This window comes from Aulonocara stuartgranti, assembly GCF_965226115.1.
Source record: "Aulonocara stuartgranti genome assembly, chromosome: 10".
In the NCBI taxonomy this organism is placed as follows: Eukaryota; Metazoa; Chordata; class Actinopteri; order Cichliformes; family Cichlidae; genus Aulonocara; species Aulonocara stuartgranti.
The window spans coordinates 8,279,629-8,298,061 of record NC_138946.1 but is presented as its reverse complement, the minus strand read 5'-3'; the positions used below and the strand labels follow the sequence as shown (position 1 = coordinate 8,298,061).

The window sequence follows — 18,433 nt, the reverse complement described above, 5'->3', positions numbered from 1 at the left end:
CCAGAACCGGTCAGTATCTGGTGTGACCACCATTTGCCTCATGCAGTGCAACACATCGTCGCATGGAGTCTATCAGATTGTCAATTGTGGCCTGTGGAATGTTGGTCCACTCCACTTCAATGGCTGTGCGAGGTTGTTGGATATTCGTGGGAACTGGTACACGCTGTCGTATACGCCGGTCAAGCACATCCCGAACATGCTCAATGGGTGACATGTCCGGTGAGTATGCTGGCCATGCAAGAACTGGGACATTCTCAGCTGCCATCTGCCCTGAACAATGTGAACCATGATTCATCCGTGAAGCGCACACCTCTCCAACGTGCCAGACGCCATCGAATGTGAGCATTTGCCCACACAAGTCTGTTACGGCGACGAGCTGGAGTCAGGTCAAGACCCTGATGAGGACGACGGGCATGCAGTTGAGCGTCCCTGAGACGGTTTCTGACAGTCTGTGCAGAAATTGTTTGGTTGTGCAAACCAATTGTTCCAGCAGCTGTCTGGGTGGCTGGTCTCAGACGATCTTGGAGGTGAACCTGCTGGATGTGGAGGTCCTGGGCTGGTGTGGTTACACGAGGTCTGCGGTTGTGAGGCCGGTTGGATGTGCTGCCATGTTCTCTGAAACGCCTGTGGAGACGGCTTATGGTTGAGAAATGAACATTCAATGCACGGGCGACAGATCTGGTTGACATTCCTGCTGTCAGCATGCCAATTGCACGCTCCCTCATTGCTTGTGGCATCTGTGGCATTTTGCTGTGAGTCAAAACTGCACATTCCAGGGTGGCCTTTTGTTGTGGGCAGTCTGAGGTACACCTGTGCACTACTCATGATGTCAGATCAGCATCCTGATGTGGCACACCTGTGAGGTGGGATGGATTATCTCAATATAGCAGATGTGCCCACTACCACACATTTGGACTGATTTGTGACCACTGTTTGGGAGGGATGGTTATATTGTGTATCTGGAATGAATTTTAGGTCTCTACGTCCATCCCATGGGGAATGGGAGCAAAAACAAAAGTGTTGCGTTTATATTTTTGTTCAGTGTATATCAACAGCAGTGATCACAAAACGATGTATAACTGAAGACAGTAGTGAGATCTTTTACCAGGTCTTCCCATTAACACCTGACCTGTCCAGAGGTTCAGTCAATGAGCTCGTCAATAGCTTCAATGCAAAAATGTTAAATGTAATGAATACAATTGCTCCCATTAAGGTGAAGGTTATCTCTGGAAGGAAAAAGTCTCCATGGAGAAACTCCACACTAGTGAAAAATGAAAAAAGAGAGTGTAGGAAAGCTGAGCGCAAATGGAGAAAAACAAACCTCCAGGTTCATTATGACATCTATAAAGAGAAACTTCACAATTATAATTTACAACTGAGGAGTGCAAGGAGGTCCTACTTCTCTGACATCATCACTAAAAACAGCCATAATGCTCGGGTCTTATTTTCTACAGTTGACAGGCTAACAAACCCTCCTGTGTCAGTGGCAGCTGAACTTCATTCAACCATGGCCTGCAATGACTTTGTCAAATTCTTCACAGAAAAAATCCAAAAGATTAGACAAGCAATTGGTATATCAACAGCAGATCCAGACTATGTATTGTGTCCACCGAAAAACTGTTTAAACACCATAAAACAGTTTCACCCTATTAACAGCAAAGACCTGGAGGACATCTTAGGTCAACTGAACTCCTCCTCTTCCTGTTTAGATGTCCTGCCAACAAGTTTTTTCAAAAAGGTCTCAAAGACTTTGGAGTCAGACCTGTTACAGATCGTCAACTTTTCTTTAATGTCAGGTGTGTTTCCGGAACCACTAAAAACTGCTGTAATAAAACCTATACTGAAAAAGGACAATCTTGACAAGACACAAATGAACAAGTGTTTAATGACATATGTCTGAATACAGACAGTGGAAAAATGTCAGTCTTAGTTTTACTGGATCTCAGTGCAGCATTTGATACAGTTGACCACAACATATTACTCAAACGACTGGAGAACTGGGCAGGTCTTTCAGAAACTGTACTAAACTGGTTCAAAACATACTTAGAAAACAGGAAATACTTTGTATCAATAGGTAACTTCACATCTGAGCAGACAAGTATCACATGTGGAGTTCCCCAAGGTTCCATCTTGGGACCCCTTCTGTTTAACATTTACATGCTCCCACTGGCACAGATTATAAAGAACAACAAAATAAACTACCACAGCTATGCAGATGACACACAAATATATATCACAATGTCACCAGGAGACCAAGGCCCTGTACAGGCTCTTGGTAAATGCATTGAGGAAATTAATGACTGGTTGTGCCAAAATTTTCTCCAGCTAAACAAAAACAAAACTGAAGTAATAGTCTTTGGCGCCAAAGAAAAACGATTACAGGTCACCAGAGAACTTCAATCTATACACTTAAAAACCACAGACCAGGCGAGAAATTTGGGTGTAGTGATGGATGCAGACCTAAACTTAGAAAAACACATTAAGACAATAACAAAATCAGCTTACTATCACCTCAAAAATATTTCGAGGATAAAAGATCTGATGTCTCAACAGGACCTGGAAAAACTAGTCCATGCATTCATCTTTAGTAGGCTTGATTACTGTAACAGCATCTTTACAGGTCTACCTAAAAAATCAGTCAGACAACTACAGCTCATTCCGAACTCTGCTGCTCGAGTCCTCACTAAGACCAAAAAAGTGGACCACATCAGTCCAGCTCTGAGGTCTTTACACTGGCTGCCTGTCCGTCAGAGGATAGACTTTAAAGTTCTGATGCTGGCCTATAAAGCTCTGAATGGTTTAGGACCAAAATACATCAGTGACCTCCTGACCCAGTATGAACCTTCCAGATCCCTCAGGTCATCTGGATCCGGTCTTTTATCAGTTCCCAGAGTCAGAACCAGACACGGAGAAGCTGCATTCAGCTTTTATGCTCCATATATCTGGAACAAACTCCCAGAAAGCCTCAGATCAGCTGAAACACTCAGTTTATTTAAATCCAGGTTGAAGACTCACCTATTCTCAGCTGCATTTGAATAAAGCACCAAATCCACACCTTTAAGCTTAAATTTCAAAACTTACATTTTAACTACTGATTTTATCTATTGTTCTGATTTTATCTGTTTTGATTTTATATACTGTTTTGTTTGTTTGTTTGTTAATTAGTTTGTTTGTTTGTTTTAATCAATTTTAAATCATGCTTTTTATTCGTTTTTGTTTCTAATGTCTCTGTAAAGCACTTTGAATCACCTTGTTGTTGAATTGTGCTATACAAATAAACTTGCCTTGCCTTGCCTTACCAGTGATACCAGTATGTTATATTATCATTCATTGTTCAGTTGGATTAACATTAGTTCAGCTGTAAAGTGGAGGGAATCGTGAGAGTTTTCCGTGAATATTAGTGTGGATGAGATCTCTTTAGTATGTGACATCACTATAGCAGTGTGCTTGTGGCTTCGCTTTAAGAACCCACTATGTGAAGACTTTGAGTAATACTTTGATGGTATTTAACAATCCAAAGTTAGTTTCGTTGCATTTTTAAAAATCTTCCACTTACACAGCAGAGCAGGATCTTCCTGACTAGTGAAATTTAAAAAAGAAAGTAATAGTGTGGCACTCTTTTGCAGATGCACAAAGGCACTTCTTTATTGTTTGTTTCAGACTCAATACCATACATGTCTTCCTCCTGCTGCGACTTTCTCTTGGTCCAAAACTGGGTTGAAAATTTGATGTGACTACAGTTTGTAGAACAGGAAGGGAAATCTGTTTCTGAACGGACAAAACGGCACATCAACCTCAGCCAGCTTCTTCTTTCCCTTGTTAGAGCATAATACATTTCACTGTCATCTCTAAAAGCTGCCGCATGCTTATCTCTCACACTGAGAGAGGATTTGAAGGGAGAGCTTTGTTGGACATATTGAGCTTTCCATGTTTCAAAAAGAAATATTGCCAGATTTTTTTAAGTGCTGCCTCGAGCCATGTTTCACCCCACCGCTCTTCTCTTTTACTATGAAAGTTGGCTGTCAGAGAGCTCATTTGAGACTACTGTATGCGTTCCCCTGTCTCCTCAAGACAGGAGGAGTATCCATATTGTTCCCCCTGTGTTACCTGTCGAGACATCTTCGGTCTTTGAGAAGTTTCATGAGCATATGTGTAATACAGTCAGCTGTCTTAGGCAGTGAGACAGGGCAAGGGATGCTGGTTCAATACTTGAATCATTTTGGTCTGCTTTTCATGTAAATCTATCATGCATATCGCTCCGAGCGATCTACCTAAAATACTACAGTGGTGAGACGTGAGTCGGCTCAGGACTGAACACTCATAAGACATCACGCGTGGAAGCGAGCCGGAGTGCCTCTGCCTATTATTTTAGCCAGTGATAAATCTCGTCTCCAATCATCTTCCTCGTGTAATAAGTCTTCCTCTTGAAGTGTAAAGATGATTGATGTGTAAGGCACTCAAGACGTGCACATTGGTAGGATGAGGAGTACGTGCTGGAAAAAAGACGGGGCAGTAATGACTCGAGTGTGACTGTTGCATCACTTGTGCTGGGTTTTTCTTTGGGTTTTTTTTTTTTTTATCTTAATCGCTCCCTTAGACTCGTCTCACAGCAGGGGTGAGTGGTCGAGCCAGATTTGGCTCTTTGTGAAGAATTATCAGATGAGAAAGCGGAAAGCATTTGCAAAAGGCAACAGTTGTTGGCACAGCTGACCTTTAAATGCTGAGTTGGGGCTGGAATTGACTTGTTGTATCAGCAAACACAAACAAGTGCAAACTAATTACATATTTGAAGCTCAAATTGACCAAAGGTTTGAGCACTGGGCAGACTATTATGTGCCACCGGCATGTTTCCGAAGTACAACGAGCAGTAACCGACCGTGCGGCACGAAGAGGAGGGCGAGCAGAAACGCTACAATTTGTGATAATGACACAGTTAATTAACTTTCTGTTTATGTTGATTACTTCATTTACCTATAAGCTTTTCCGAGAATTGACGAGACTGTTAAAATTTAATACATTTTAAATTAAAATTTATAATTGACAGTGGTTCTCTCAGGGTTTCGGCATCTTTGTAGAATAAATGAATGAAGTATTTGTTCAGTGTTGCAATATAACCTTGCAGTTTTTAATGAAAACTCTCCGATGTCCTGTTATGTTAGTTATCACATTGGTCCCTCAGGTCCATTGCTTTTAGTTTATTTTGGGTGCAGCACAAACAGCTATTTTAACCCCATTTTGTTGGTCTAATCACGCCGCAACAGTTCAAACCATATCACATGCCATTATTTTTGAGTGCTGCTTATCTAATTGAACTTACCCTCGTGCCTATTACTGTGCGCTCGTGCGCAGCTTGTGACATGAGTCATACTTCAAGATTGCATTGCGCTATCTGTGGCCGTGCCCTTCCTTTGATATTAAAATATCAAAGTTTGCAACAACAAGGAAAATTAACAAAAAGAAAAAAAAAGAGGAGCACAGGCACGCATTAATTCTCGTGCAGTCTGCTCGTACTCTTTCTGCAGCGCTGCCTTGAAAACATATTTTTGTGCCTAAGTTCGAGGCAGGGGTTACAGGCAATTTATGCCATTTCTTTCGCTGCGATGGGTCGTTGAATGTATTAAATTAGTGTTACATTATGCACAACTTACTGGCATCGTTTGAGACCTCTGACCTTATGCAAAATTCACATGAAGACCTTTAATAAAAAGTTTGAGAACCTGTGGTATCACTGATTAAACATGTTGAGTCAGTAGCATAGGTAATTTGTTAGGGAGAGTGTTTGATCAGCAGGCCTCTGCCGCCTGTGTCTTCACACACTAGGCTTCGTATGTCAAAGGACTGAGTATGAACTTGTGGCTTTTTTAATTTCATCTAATCCTCAAACTCTTATCAACCTCCCGTGACGTATGGCTTGGTTATTAGCTATTTTAAGGAAATTCATTAGAAATTCTGGATGTTTAGCATGTAACATGCTTTTTAAACTCATGTAATAAGGCCTGATTTTTGCGCCCTGCCAATCAGAGTTTGTACTTCAGCACAAAACATGTTGTTAAATGTCTTGTAATGCTGCATAATTTATTTTCCTCCATTCGGAGTTGACGCTTGCAGCCGTGCATGCATGTAGCTGTGATGTGCAGACGTGCCAACACGTGTTTAAGTCTTGTAAAGTGAGCCTTGGCTTAACATAAATACCGATATGTTGGAGGTCCCTATGAAAAGGTGCAAGTTTATTTTATAAAAATATATATATATAATTTTTTTTAACTGCTCAGTCTTCTGTTATCAGTCTTCACTTCATAGCTTGTTTGCTGTCATGTCATTCCAAAATGAGCTAATTACAGCAAAGGATGGAAGTCATACTGCGAGAGATAGTAGGGGGTCTCAGAAGATGTCTGATGGATTAGCGTGCCTGTTTACTTTAGATTCCAAAGTGTTCATTTATTAATTCCTGCTGTAACGCTGCTCACTGCAATCCTGTGACAGTGATGACAAAGGCAGATACCCCACAAATATTTTCCTGTCTGTCTTTCAGCAAAAGCTCGATAAATTAGTCCGGCAAGTTTAACAGATGGCTTACGCTCTATTTACAGCTCACATTCCAGTATCATAACTTTCTAACACCACCTACACAAAAAGAGAACTTTTTGCACTCGACGACTTAAACGCTCTTAATGTACTTTCACTCACACAAACTTAAATGAACATCAAAATCAATGGCGACCGCCACGCAGAGAAATAAATCTGACCCCAATTATTGGAGAGCATTTCAGAACTGTTGACATGGAAGAGTTTTTCTTGTCTTTCACTGCTTTAGAGTAATCTGAAAGTTAAACTATCTTTAACTTTAATAAGTGACCTTAGTTTTCCTACCTATGAGTTGGTAACATCTGTTAAGAGTTCTTCATTTTCGTTGGACAGCATCAGTAAAACCAGGGTCTATATAGCAACTGTATGAAATAACTTTAGTCAGAGTTAGTAAATCCAAATTTGGGAGCAACAGTGAAAATAACTTTACACAAACAGTGGGAATAACACCATTCATACTTTTTCTTATAGGTTGAAGTACCTGTAAGCATAAGGCTGGGATTATACTCACTTGCAGAAGTGTATTTTTTTTTTTACTTCACCATTCTTTATGCTCATAAATCTCATTGAGACACAAAGTCTGATCTTCAAGAGTGACCTGTTTTAAATAATCATACAAAACTACAACATACTATCCGGTCGTTAAGTGATGACGAATCCTACTTCCGGGCCTAAAGTAGTCTGCGTTTAATATGGCTTTTGTGTTGTTAACATGTTTAATGTTTTGTATTTTCTTCTATTTAATCTCAAAAAGCTCCTAAAACAGTCAGTGATCACTGTTGACCTCCCTCGGCTTTTATTACCGCTAATTATTTATTTAAGCTCAGTTTTTAAAACCTTAGGATGTAACTACAGCCCAGCCCATGCAGCAGTATATGAATGACTAACCTCGTATTGTGGATGGATTATCTCATTTGTTCCTGACCACCGAGAACACTCACGTTAACTTTTATCGAGTGGAAAAATAGTTAGCTTGTTTATATTATGCTAACATAGCTGTGTCGCTAGCGGTCACGTAGCACATCATTATATACCAGCTAGCCAAACTTCAGTAGCCCTACAAACGTCACTGCTGTTTAGTTTTCTGTCTTCATTTATGCTGGAAGTGATAACAGAGCTGTACGTTTTAATTTGTTTCCAAAACCCTGCAGTCAGGACATGCTATATTGTATTTAGATAGAAGCTAGCAAGCTAACTTCCTGCTAACTTCTAACTCTGTTAAATGTCATAAATTCCGTTTTCATGGATGCCTGAATGTTAAACTCAATTGTTACACCTGGTAGAGCAGAACGCTGATCATTTTATTAAAGGTGAAAGACTTTAGACAGTTTTTCAACTCTCAGAAATGCCATAGTGATCGTTTGATATATGGACCTGCAGCGGAGTTTAGGCCCAGACACGGCTAGTGACGTCAGACTTAACGACCGGATAGTCATTATTACAACTGATATAGAAAAATACATCAAAAATAAAATAAAAGACAGGAGCAATAAAACATTAAGAACAGGAATAGCCAGCCAGTGATGCGTTCTCCATTGTCCTTAGAATTTCTTTAAAACTAGTGCTGTCAGCGTTAATCTTGTTAAGATGACATTAACGCCATGACTGCATTAATGCGGCAAATCTCCGTTAGCGAGTTATCGCAGATCACCCCGTGCGTGAGGTTGCACCGCGTCAACGCGTTAACGTCATTTTATCGAGACTAACGCTGACAGCGATATTTAAAACCCTTCAGTTGAATTAAGCTGCACAGCTTCAAGTCTTGTTGTAATTAGTTCCAAGTATAAAGAGTATATTGAAAGAAAATGTCTTTTTTCCAAAGTTTTGTATGTAGGAACAGTCAATATAATAAAAGCTGTAATAAAATTCTCAGTGGCATAACCACACCTGGTCTAAAATATTATTTTAGATAAATATTATTATTTTTTACTTGGTTAAAAAAAAAGGGGGCTTGCACTTCTACTTTATATCAAGTGCTTTTTGATTTGCACAGTTTTGTTTTTTCCCCTCGAATTTTGATGACAAATTTTAAATCTTTTAACATGTAACATTCATATTGGATATCTCTAAAATGCTAATTCTGTCACATGAGGTGGTACACAGCATTTGTCTTGACACTTTTTGCAACGCAAATCTGGACACCTTGTCAGTGATGTTCCTGGCATCCCAGGGAGTTTTGGATCTTTCCCCTCACTCACATGACCCAGCTGGGGTTGATTAAGCCATAACCTGGGCCAAGAATGCACTTTCCCCGACAGCTATCCACTCAGCCACCTAGAGACTTCTTTGGCATCTTTTGTTGGCTTTTCCCCGGATCCAGCACCCCCTCGGAACAGTAGTATGACCTGCTTGGAGGATCAAAAGAGTACGACAATGTTGTGTCTCCATGTTACTATAATCTCCTCAGGGAACTTGACTTGTCTGCCTGGATCAGCCTTCAGTTCTCAGTTGAGCCCTGTGGGGCTTGAAGGCCTTGTTGTCAGTTGTGTCCTCCACAATCTGACAGAAGTGGTGGCTTTTTGATATGTTGGCCTCAGGTATGTATTATAGATGATTGTCATGCAGGTACTGTCAACTATGGATTTCCACCATGGTATCCACCTTTGTTTACTTGCACCAGTGACGGGCAATGCAATAGCTGTTTGAAAATAACTGTATTAATAAATAAAAACAATATTTAATTTTTCTTTTCTTGAACTGCATGAAGTCTGCACATAGAGTGCTTTCCCTTGTCCAGATATTTCACATCCCATTTAAGAGATGAGTGAGATGAGGTGCTCAGAAAGTCACTGACGGTTAATAAAATGCAACCCAAGAGAGTAGACATTGCCTGCAGTTTCCCCAGTAGGGTTGCTTCAAAGTGCAAGGGCATTACTTTTTAATGCCTGTGTTGAATAACTGTGGGTTAGCTAATTTCTAGAGGCTTCTGAAAGGTCAGGCATTAGGGCAAGAATATATACGGCTGCAAGTCATTGTCAGTACTGCTAAATTGCAAATGGTCTCCCGCTCTTCAAGGAAGGATAAAATACTAATGTTAGCTCTAAATATAGTTCAAAAACCAAGCAAGAAATGTCGGTATATTATAGCCAGAAGGTTTGCTGAATGTGATCCGTAGCCTTTACAATTTTATGGGGCGGCAGGGGGAGAGGGGGAAGGCGGGTGGGGGGTCGGACATTCAATCAGGAGCAGCTTGTCTTCTCATATTTGTACACGCTTAGTAAATGTGGCATTACGGAGAGTATTTAATCAAAACTTCTTTTGGTCCCATTGAGAGTTTTTAGGAACTAATACCATGACTGCACAAGCTCTGGCTTGGAGGGAATTTGCCAAGAAAGAGCTTGGCCAAACATCTTTTGACTAATACCACATTCTGCTCAGCAACCCTTGTTTCCCTTCATAGCATTAATTTGTTTCAGCTAATTTCACAGTCTGTGTTTGGGCAACCAGGAGCAGAAAAGCACAGGCTTGGCTTCAAATCCTAACCACAAGAGGACTTGTTTGCCTCAAATTACTAGTAATGGCTAAGGTGCCTCTTTTGCCTTTTTTTGACATTTAATTTTTTAAAGTGAGCTATGACAAACCCAGTCACAATTTAATGTTATATAGATTTTTATTCTGATTTATGTTTTATTATAATAATGTTACTGTTTTAGCTCTACAGTTTGGACCTCCCTTATTTGGTTTCATTAGAATTACACCAACCAGTCTACTCCTTCCAATGTGAATCATGTATACCACTTGTAGTGTCTCATTGAATTCATCAAGGCCCCTCCTCTCATACTCATTTCACAAGCACTCGACTCACATCCTGAGAACAGAAGCTTTAATATGGTTTGTTTACTTACAGGATCCAGGCTTCACAGCTATGGTTTACTGAAATGGAAATAAATCTTTTCACAAATCCAGGATTTAATTATACAAAAGGGCAACTATATTTGCTGAATTCATCGAAGGTTGGAACAGATCCACATTTTACCTCATCCATTCCCATCTTTTAATTTGATCAAAGGGTTTCCGGATTAGCAGCATGAGTTTTTTCAGGGACGTGTCCAGCTAGTTCAGATGGGCTGGCTAGCCTACCTGCAACCAATCTGCTCCTTTATATATATTCTGCCAACGGTTCTGGACAGCTAAAGCATTTCAACTGGCTGACGCTCAGCAGTTAAGAATTCTCAGTTAGAGACGCTCTGTTCTAGACCCCAAACCAGAGACATAATAATACTTAAACTATGTATTTATTTGGACACAGATGGATGACATAGAAGATTTTGGGACAAGCTCACAGTTTATTCCTCTGTTATTGCTGATTGATTCCTACCAACCTTTGGCAAAATATTACCAGAATAGTGGGAGTTTGTTACAAGTATATGGATGTAGGACCATTTTGCTTCTGTTTCAAACCCCTTTCTCACTTCAGCTGCCACAATGTAACTAAGTAAGGTTAAGCTAACTTTCCTACTTATGTTACCATGCCTTTTAACTGCACACAGAGACATGAAAGCCCATCAGTGAATTCCGAGGCTGCGGATATATAGAACAAATTCTTGCAGTCCTTGGTTTGAGGAAACGGAAACTGTCCCAAATTCCCCCGAGGCCAAATTTTTCCTTTAAAGGTTTTTCATGGTGGATATTTCATTCGCTAAAATGAGGTACCATTACCATGCTCTGTGGTTGGATTCATTAGCACACTGATCATAATGAAAAAGATAATAAGCGAGAGATGAAAGGACTGGATTTTACTCCCTGCCTTCATTTCCACAAATTGGGCATCCGGAAGGAACAAAACATCCATCTGTGTTGTGCATAATACAGATAATGGCAATGGAATGATTCTATATTTCTGATTTCTGCTAAAGCCACTGCGAGGAAGACTACAACAAAAAAGAAGAACAAATGGAATTGGAGAATCTGACCTTTGGTTGAAGCGCTTGCTATCTCCTCACATGGGTACACCATTTGTATCTGGCAGAACTCACTTCCCTTCTGTTGCCCTGCTGAGAATAAATGAAGCTTCTTCAGGACCCTTGCTGTGTCTCTGGAACTGACTGGAACAGTCTAAAGCACCAAAACTGGCATGAATCCCTCCATACCAAGCACACCACATATTGGGCAAACATTACTTTAGCCAGAAAAGTCTATTTGGTTAATGGAAAAAAATCACCTCCATTTTTACCCCTCTAAATGTTCTAGCAGAAGTAACGTGGAGAGAAGCAATTCCACTATCAGGTGTCAGTTGCTTCTTAAACCCCCCCCCCAAACAAAACAACTTAAAAAGCGTTTTCTTGAAGTTAGTTTAAAACACCGCATAGTTTGGACTTAAAACTACAGGAGAGTTAGTTGGGAAAATGGGATATCTCCCTACCCCCCACACAATAAATAAATGTCTGATAATAAAAAATATTATGTAAAGAAACCACATTTCTTCCCATGCAAACATGGGTCAACCGCATCAAAACACAAGAAATATGCTTGAGCTGGTGTAGTAAAGTATTTGCACTCTTCCTGATTTCTTGGTTTGTGCATATTTGTCACATTAACATATTTCATATCATCAAACACATTTTAATGTCAGACAAAGATAACCTGAGTAAATATAACATGCAGTTTTTAAATGATGATTTCTTTTATCAAAGAAAACAAAAGCTGTTCAATATCATTAGCTACACCCTGGCCTGATCGCTGCCAGACCTGTTGAAGCAGGAAATCTCTTAACTAAAACCTGTCTGACAAAGTGAGGCAAGCTGAAAGATCTCAAAAAGCAACACATCTGATACAAAGTTACTGACATCTATCAGTTTACTAGCTGGGCCCACGTCCTCATTTTAGGTTTGGTAGCGTTTTTAGTAAATAAAGGCTAAAGGCTTAATCAAGAAATGAGCTGCGGTTTGGGGAAGGCCTCGATGGGGACTGGCAGCGGCTCCCGGGCTTGGCAGATCTCCATGTACTAATGAGAAGTGAAGAAGTGAAATAATTGAAAAAGGGGAGGGAGGGTGGGGCACGAAAAAGAGAACGAACAGCTCAGCTGGTAGAACTGGGGGGGGGGGTCATATATAGAAAATACCCAAAAAGGGGCGTGTTTGGAGGCGTGGTCCTGCTCCTGAAATTACAATTATTTATCTCCAATTGGGAAAGGGTTGTGAACCACAGTGAGAACCATTATCCACAAATGGAGAAAACTTGGAACAGTGGGGAACCAGTCAACCAACTTCTCAGGATTGGCCAACCTACCAAAATTGCTCCAAAAGCGCATCGATAACTTATCCAGGATGTCACAAAAGAACCCAGAAGGCATCTAATGAACTGCAGCCCTCACTGGCCTCAGTTAACGTCAGTGTTCATGATTCAACAATAAGAAAGAGACTGGGCAAAAATGGCATCCATGGGAGAAGACATCATACCAGCAGTCCAACATGATGGTGGCAGTGTGATAGTCTGGGACTACTTTGCTTCTTTAGGACCTGGATTAGTTGCTGTAATTGATGGAACCATGAATTTTGTCTGTACCAGAAAATGTGTGGCAGTCAAGCTCAAGTGTATTTGGGTTACGCAGCATGACACACTGGCAAGTTCAGTACTGAAAAGACTAATTCGCAGTTTCTATAAATACTTGATTGCAGTTCTTACTGCTATGGGTGGCGCAAGCAGTTATTAGGTTTAGACGGCAATTATTTTTTCACACATGACCAGAAAGGTTTGAACTTTTTTTTTCCTTAATTAAATCATGTTTTATAAACTCCATTTTATATTTAATTGGGTTATCTTTTTTAATATTAACATTTATTTGATGATCTGATACATTTAGGTGTCACAAATATGTACCTAGTGATAAGGTTTTACTTAAGCTTAAGCTTAATAATGGAAGCTTATAATGCTGTGATAATTCTGGGCGAATATTATGAGTAGCATGAGTAATATTTCGTTAATGCTACATCAGATAGCAAAGTAGATTCTAATTGCACACGTTCATCCGCCGGTGCGGAGAGAAGTGACAGATAGTTGTTGACAAAAAAAAACATATCCTGCTTTTTCAAACAATTTTCCAAGAAAAACCCTCCAGAAGGATTTCTTATTTTTGGTCTTAAAATAAAGAATAGTGGATTTTTTCTGCAGGAGCTGAAATGTGTAACTGGCAGGTTTGTCTGTGGAGAGATAAGACTGGAAGTATTTAAAATTTGCATCGCATGCAGTAGCATGAACTACACACTGAGCAATTTAGCAATTAATCAATTTCAAAATCAATTCACACATAATGCTTTTAATTAATGTAAATGAATTCTATTCCTGCCTTGCAGTTGTTACAGCTGCCCTTGCATTTGCTTGTGTGCTTCACAGGAGATTATTCCAGCTACAAGTTGACTTTGGCTACCTACTGAAAATGAACTAGAGCAGCTCAGTGGCTGGTTTTAAAAGGGTAATGTTGCTTGGCTCGTGATTCCAGTCTTGTGGATGGGCATACCAGACTGACAGGTCAGCCAATTTGGATAGTTTTTGGCCAAAGAGTAGAGGACTGTGGGTATCCTTCTGCTCATCACTGACGCTGCCTGTCAACATGTGTCCATCAAGTGTAGCCCTGTTGTCACATTCTGCAGCTTTTATTTTGGAGAGTGCTGATTCACTGGCGTTCTGACAGCTGGGACTTGTGTAATCTCTGTGTCCACTTTTTCAAATGACTCTTGGCCTATTTGCTGCTCTCCCCACATCCCCTGTATAAAGCCTGAAATAGCTGCATATTTCATTGGTTGATACTCTGAACTAAGAGCTCAGATTTGGCAGCTTTGCTTTTCCCTGTGCCAAATAGAAAAAGAAGGAAAGGAAAAAGATACTATCAAATTAGCTGCTAACTGCTTAGCTTCTTAAGTATGTCTTTAAATTGGTCTTTAAATTGTAATTGCTAAGCGAATCAGGCTTTTAATTAAGACACCTAACAAGTTTGTAGCAGCCGTTTTAAATAGGTTTCATTAATACCTTCAAACTTGGTAGTAGTACCTTGATTACAAGAGATATGTGCTACTTGGTTAGGATTGTAAGCATTTTTACAAATTGTAGATACTTAACAGAATTAAGTAGATAAATGTATCAGTGCTAGCAGTTAAATTGTCATCAAAATGAAGCTTAAAAACAAGCAAAAATGCATAGATTGAACTAAACAGTTGAACTGTAATTTGTTAATTCAGAGGGTAACGTTGAAATCACAGTTGAAATTGGCACACACATACACTCACAGGATACCTTATTAAGTACGCCTATGTAGGACTCTGTTGGACCCTCGTTTGCCTTCCGAATTCTTTTCAATAACACACATTAAAAAAGGTACTGAAAACATTCATGTGGTAACTTCGGACTGTTACTGCAGATTTGTCAGCTGCCAATCCATGATGTGAATCTCCCATTCCACCCCATCTCAAAGGTGCTTTATCGGATTCAGATTTGGGGACTGTGGATATATAGTAAATGAGTTTGGTCATTGTGATGTTCAAGAAACCAGTTATGGGATTTGAGAGATTTGAGCTTAGCGGCGTGGTGTGCTATCCTGCAGGCATCAGAAGATTGGTATGTCGTAGTCATACAGTAAAGACATGGGCATGGTCAGCAAGAATATTCAAGCTGAATCAATGCTTTCGTGTTGCTTACACCTAATTCTAACCCTACCATATGAATGTCATAGCAGAAATGGCGACTAGGCAATGATTTTTGTAATCTTATGTTGTCTTTGTGGGAACTTTAGCCTCAGTTTCCCATTCTTAGCTAATGGGAATGTCACCCAGTGCAATCTTCACTCAGGGATGCATCCTTCATTCAGCAGTGCATTCAGGGATGCTTTTCTGCATACCTTGGTTATAAGAAATGGTTTTTGAGTTGCTTTCTTATTAGTTCAAAGCACTCTTGCCATTCTCCACTGACTTCTGGCATCAACAAGACAGACTGAGAGAACTACCCCTCACTGGATATTTTATTTTCTTCACACATTCTGTGTAAACCCTGGAGATGGCTGTGTGGGTAACTCCCAGTAGATCAGCAGTTTCTGAGTTTCTGAAACATTCAGACAAACCTATCTGGCACCACTAACTATGCCACATATGGTCACTTAAAGTCTTCCCATTCTGATGGTCGGTTCGAACATTATCAGGTCATCTGGACTTAGGACTGTCTACATGCATGAATGCACTGAGTTGGTGCCATATCATTAGCTGTTTGGATATTTGCTTTAGCAAACTTTACCTAACAAATTGTTGTAGTTGTCATTTTGCATTTAAACTATGGTAACTTGAAATCTGACTACATTTAAAATGTTAACTACTGAAATAAAAAGCAGGTAAACTGTTGGTTGAATTATAAGAGATGCAATGTTAATCTTAATGAAATGAGCAGTTTAAATAAATAAATACATTTTACTATACAATGCATACTTTTAGTCATGACTTTTTTATTTCTACAACCCATGACCACACCTGAACTCAGTTCAAACGCAGTGTGCACCACTGATATGGGAGTTTGTCACGGCAATATTTGTTACAACTTAACAATTTGGGACTAATAGACAGATTTACAATTCTTATGCACAATATAACATCTCTTGTGACTACTCTGCATTTCTGCTTTAATTTTAGATTTTTCTCTGAACATTAGCATACAGTGGCAGCTTGTAAAAGTACGCCTTGGCTGCCTGACTTAGAAAGCTGAACTCTTTTTTTTGGACTGCTTCAGAATATTCTGCAGTCAGACTTCTGTGAAAATCTTGATGTGATATCTCACTTTGCATGCTTTGCCAAATATGTGTTACAGCAAATAACAACATGGGTTTTAACGTAACGTCGTTATTTTCCGTAAAGATTCATGTCAGTTGCCAGTTTCCCAGATCCCATCTGCTCTTGATTACAATGAGATATTTAAAGCATCTCTGTGTTCACTATGAATTCTGCTAATGTTAATGGTTGTGATCTCCTATTAACAGTAACCTTATAAAATCGTCTTAACTCTAGCAGGTGACTGTGTATGAAAACATGTATACTTGCAATCCTGAATTTAATCCCTAATCTGTAAAGGGCAGTAACTTGCGCAGTAATTGTTAGACCTCGTTATATATAACAATCAAACAGCTTCATATACGTTTTGGTGCCCAGTTGCTCTGAAAAAGTAGAAAAATACACTCCGTGTCAAAATGCACCATTTATTTTGAAGAACAAAAACAACGTTATAAGGAAGGCTGCTCCCAGATATGTGCGCATCAACACCGAATCGTCCAATTGAAGATCAAGAGGTTAAACAACAGATAGAAGTACAAAAAGGCAAACCACTGTAAAGTAGTCGACATGGGAAAAGGTACGCCAAAAGAGAATCTTTTGAAAACCTTGCTGCTGTGAAATGAAGTTGTTTGATTATTTATTTATGTATATAAATTAATTACTTTATCTTCCTGTATAAGGAAACTATTTTCGCTAGGTTTTTGAGGTGTGCAGAAATGACAGCTCATTCACAGTTGACCATTTCATTTGTTTGTGGCAGGCTTGTTTCTCTCATGTTTGGATGTAGAAGTGCATTATGGAACAGCTTGTAAAAGTGTAACTAAAACTATCAGTAGATTAAAAAATAAGAAATTGGTTGACGTGTGTTTAGGCCAGATGGTGTGTGAGTAAAAGCAACCTGAACAGACTTTATTCCCTAAAGATTCGACTTATTAAAGACTTAACTCAAGTTTTAGGTTTTTATAGGCTTTAGTGTCAGATACAAAAAAACCCCACAGTTGATGTGGTTTTGAGTAGAAATTCATAAAGTGCTGTCATTTTGAAGCTTGGTGTTCAGGTAGGACTTCAGACAGTCACATGAAGACTTTATTAAGTTCAGAATTCATGTAGACTTGACTTGGATATGTTGACTTAGGGCGTAAAGTTATTTCAAGTTTCCTCAGAGTTTGATTGAATTGATATCTGACATGAACTTCTCCAGCTCTCCTGCTAACAGACAGACTGCCATCCTATACGGCCTGCAGCTGGCAGGCCAAAAATATCTAAACCCAAACTAGCTCGTGTTTCTCCTTGAGGATACATCCGTGAGAGTTAGTGCTACATGTAGCTTATGTTTATGCTGTCAGCTGTCAGTTTACCGGCTCCACCCTACATCTTCACTTCCATCATTCTCTTTTAACTGTCGACAACACGGCTGTCTACGCTTTTATCTGTTTATCTGTTGATTCTTTTTATACTCTCAAACACTAGCTGCGCTCCTCTTATCTTTGGTTTGTATCCCTTGAGTGTCTGTGTTTGCCCACTTTCTCCTTCTCACCTAGTCTTTGTTTGCAGTCTGCAAGTCGACTTAGTGGCATTTTTTGGGTAAAAATATTTGGGACATCATTGTTGTCATCTTTTGATCTTTTTTTTTTTCTGGTCCTCTGCACTGCAACTTTTAGACTACAAATAAAAATGCCACACTGTATGTCGGTATGTGTTTGTGTGTTGCAGCTCTGTGATGGTCATGCTTCAAGGAAATAGGTTTACCTGTGAGACGCTATTGTGTCTTAGTGACAGGTCAGACTTTCTCCATTGGGAGCGTGGAGTTCTATTCCTCTAAGGCTGTAGACAGTTTAGGTTCAGAAACTCGGGAAAAAAAATGGTTCCCATCAGATGGTAAACTCATAAAAAATGCTAAATAAGTGTTTTGAAGCAAAGCTATTTAAAGTTCCTTTACAGAGGCATTGTGTTACCTGCGGCATAATTATTAACTTACTTAAAACAAAACATGTAAGATGTTGCTGCTGATCCGTCGGTTCGGATTGTTTTTGTGCAGTTGTGTGATTAGTTCACATCTGAACTACTGGTAGACAAGCAAATCTCATGTTCTATGTGGTAAAATT

At 39.6% G+C, this 18,433-nt stretch overlaps 1 protein-coding gene across 6 annotated transcripts in view; it reads left to right on the top strand.

Moving 5' to 3' along the window:
* The window catches only part of cadm1a (cell adhesion molecule 1a), a 473,893-nt gene that overhangs the window by 119,070 nt on the left and 336,390 nt on the right, over positions 1 to 18,433 (top strand). The gene's annotated exons all lie outside the window — the stretch shown is intronic.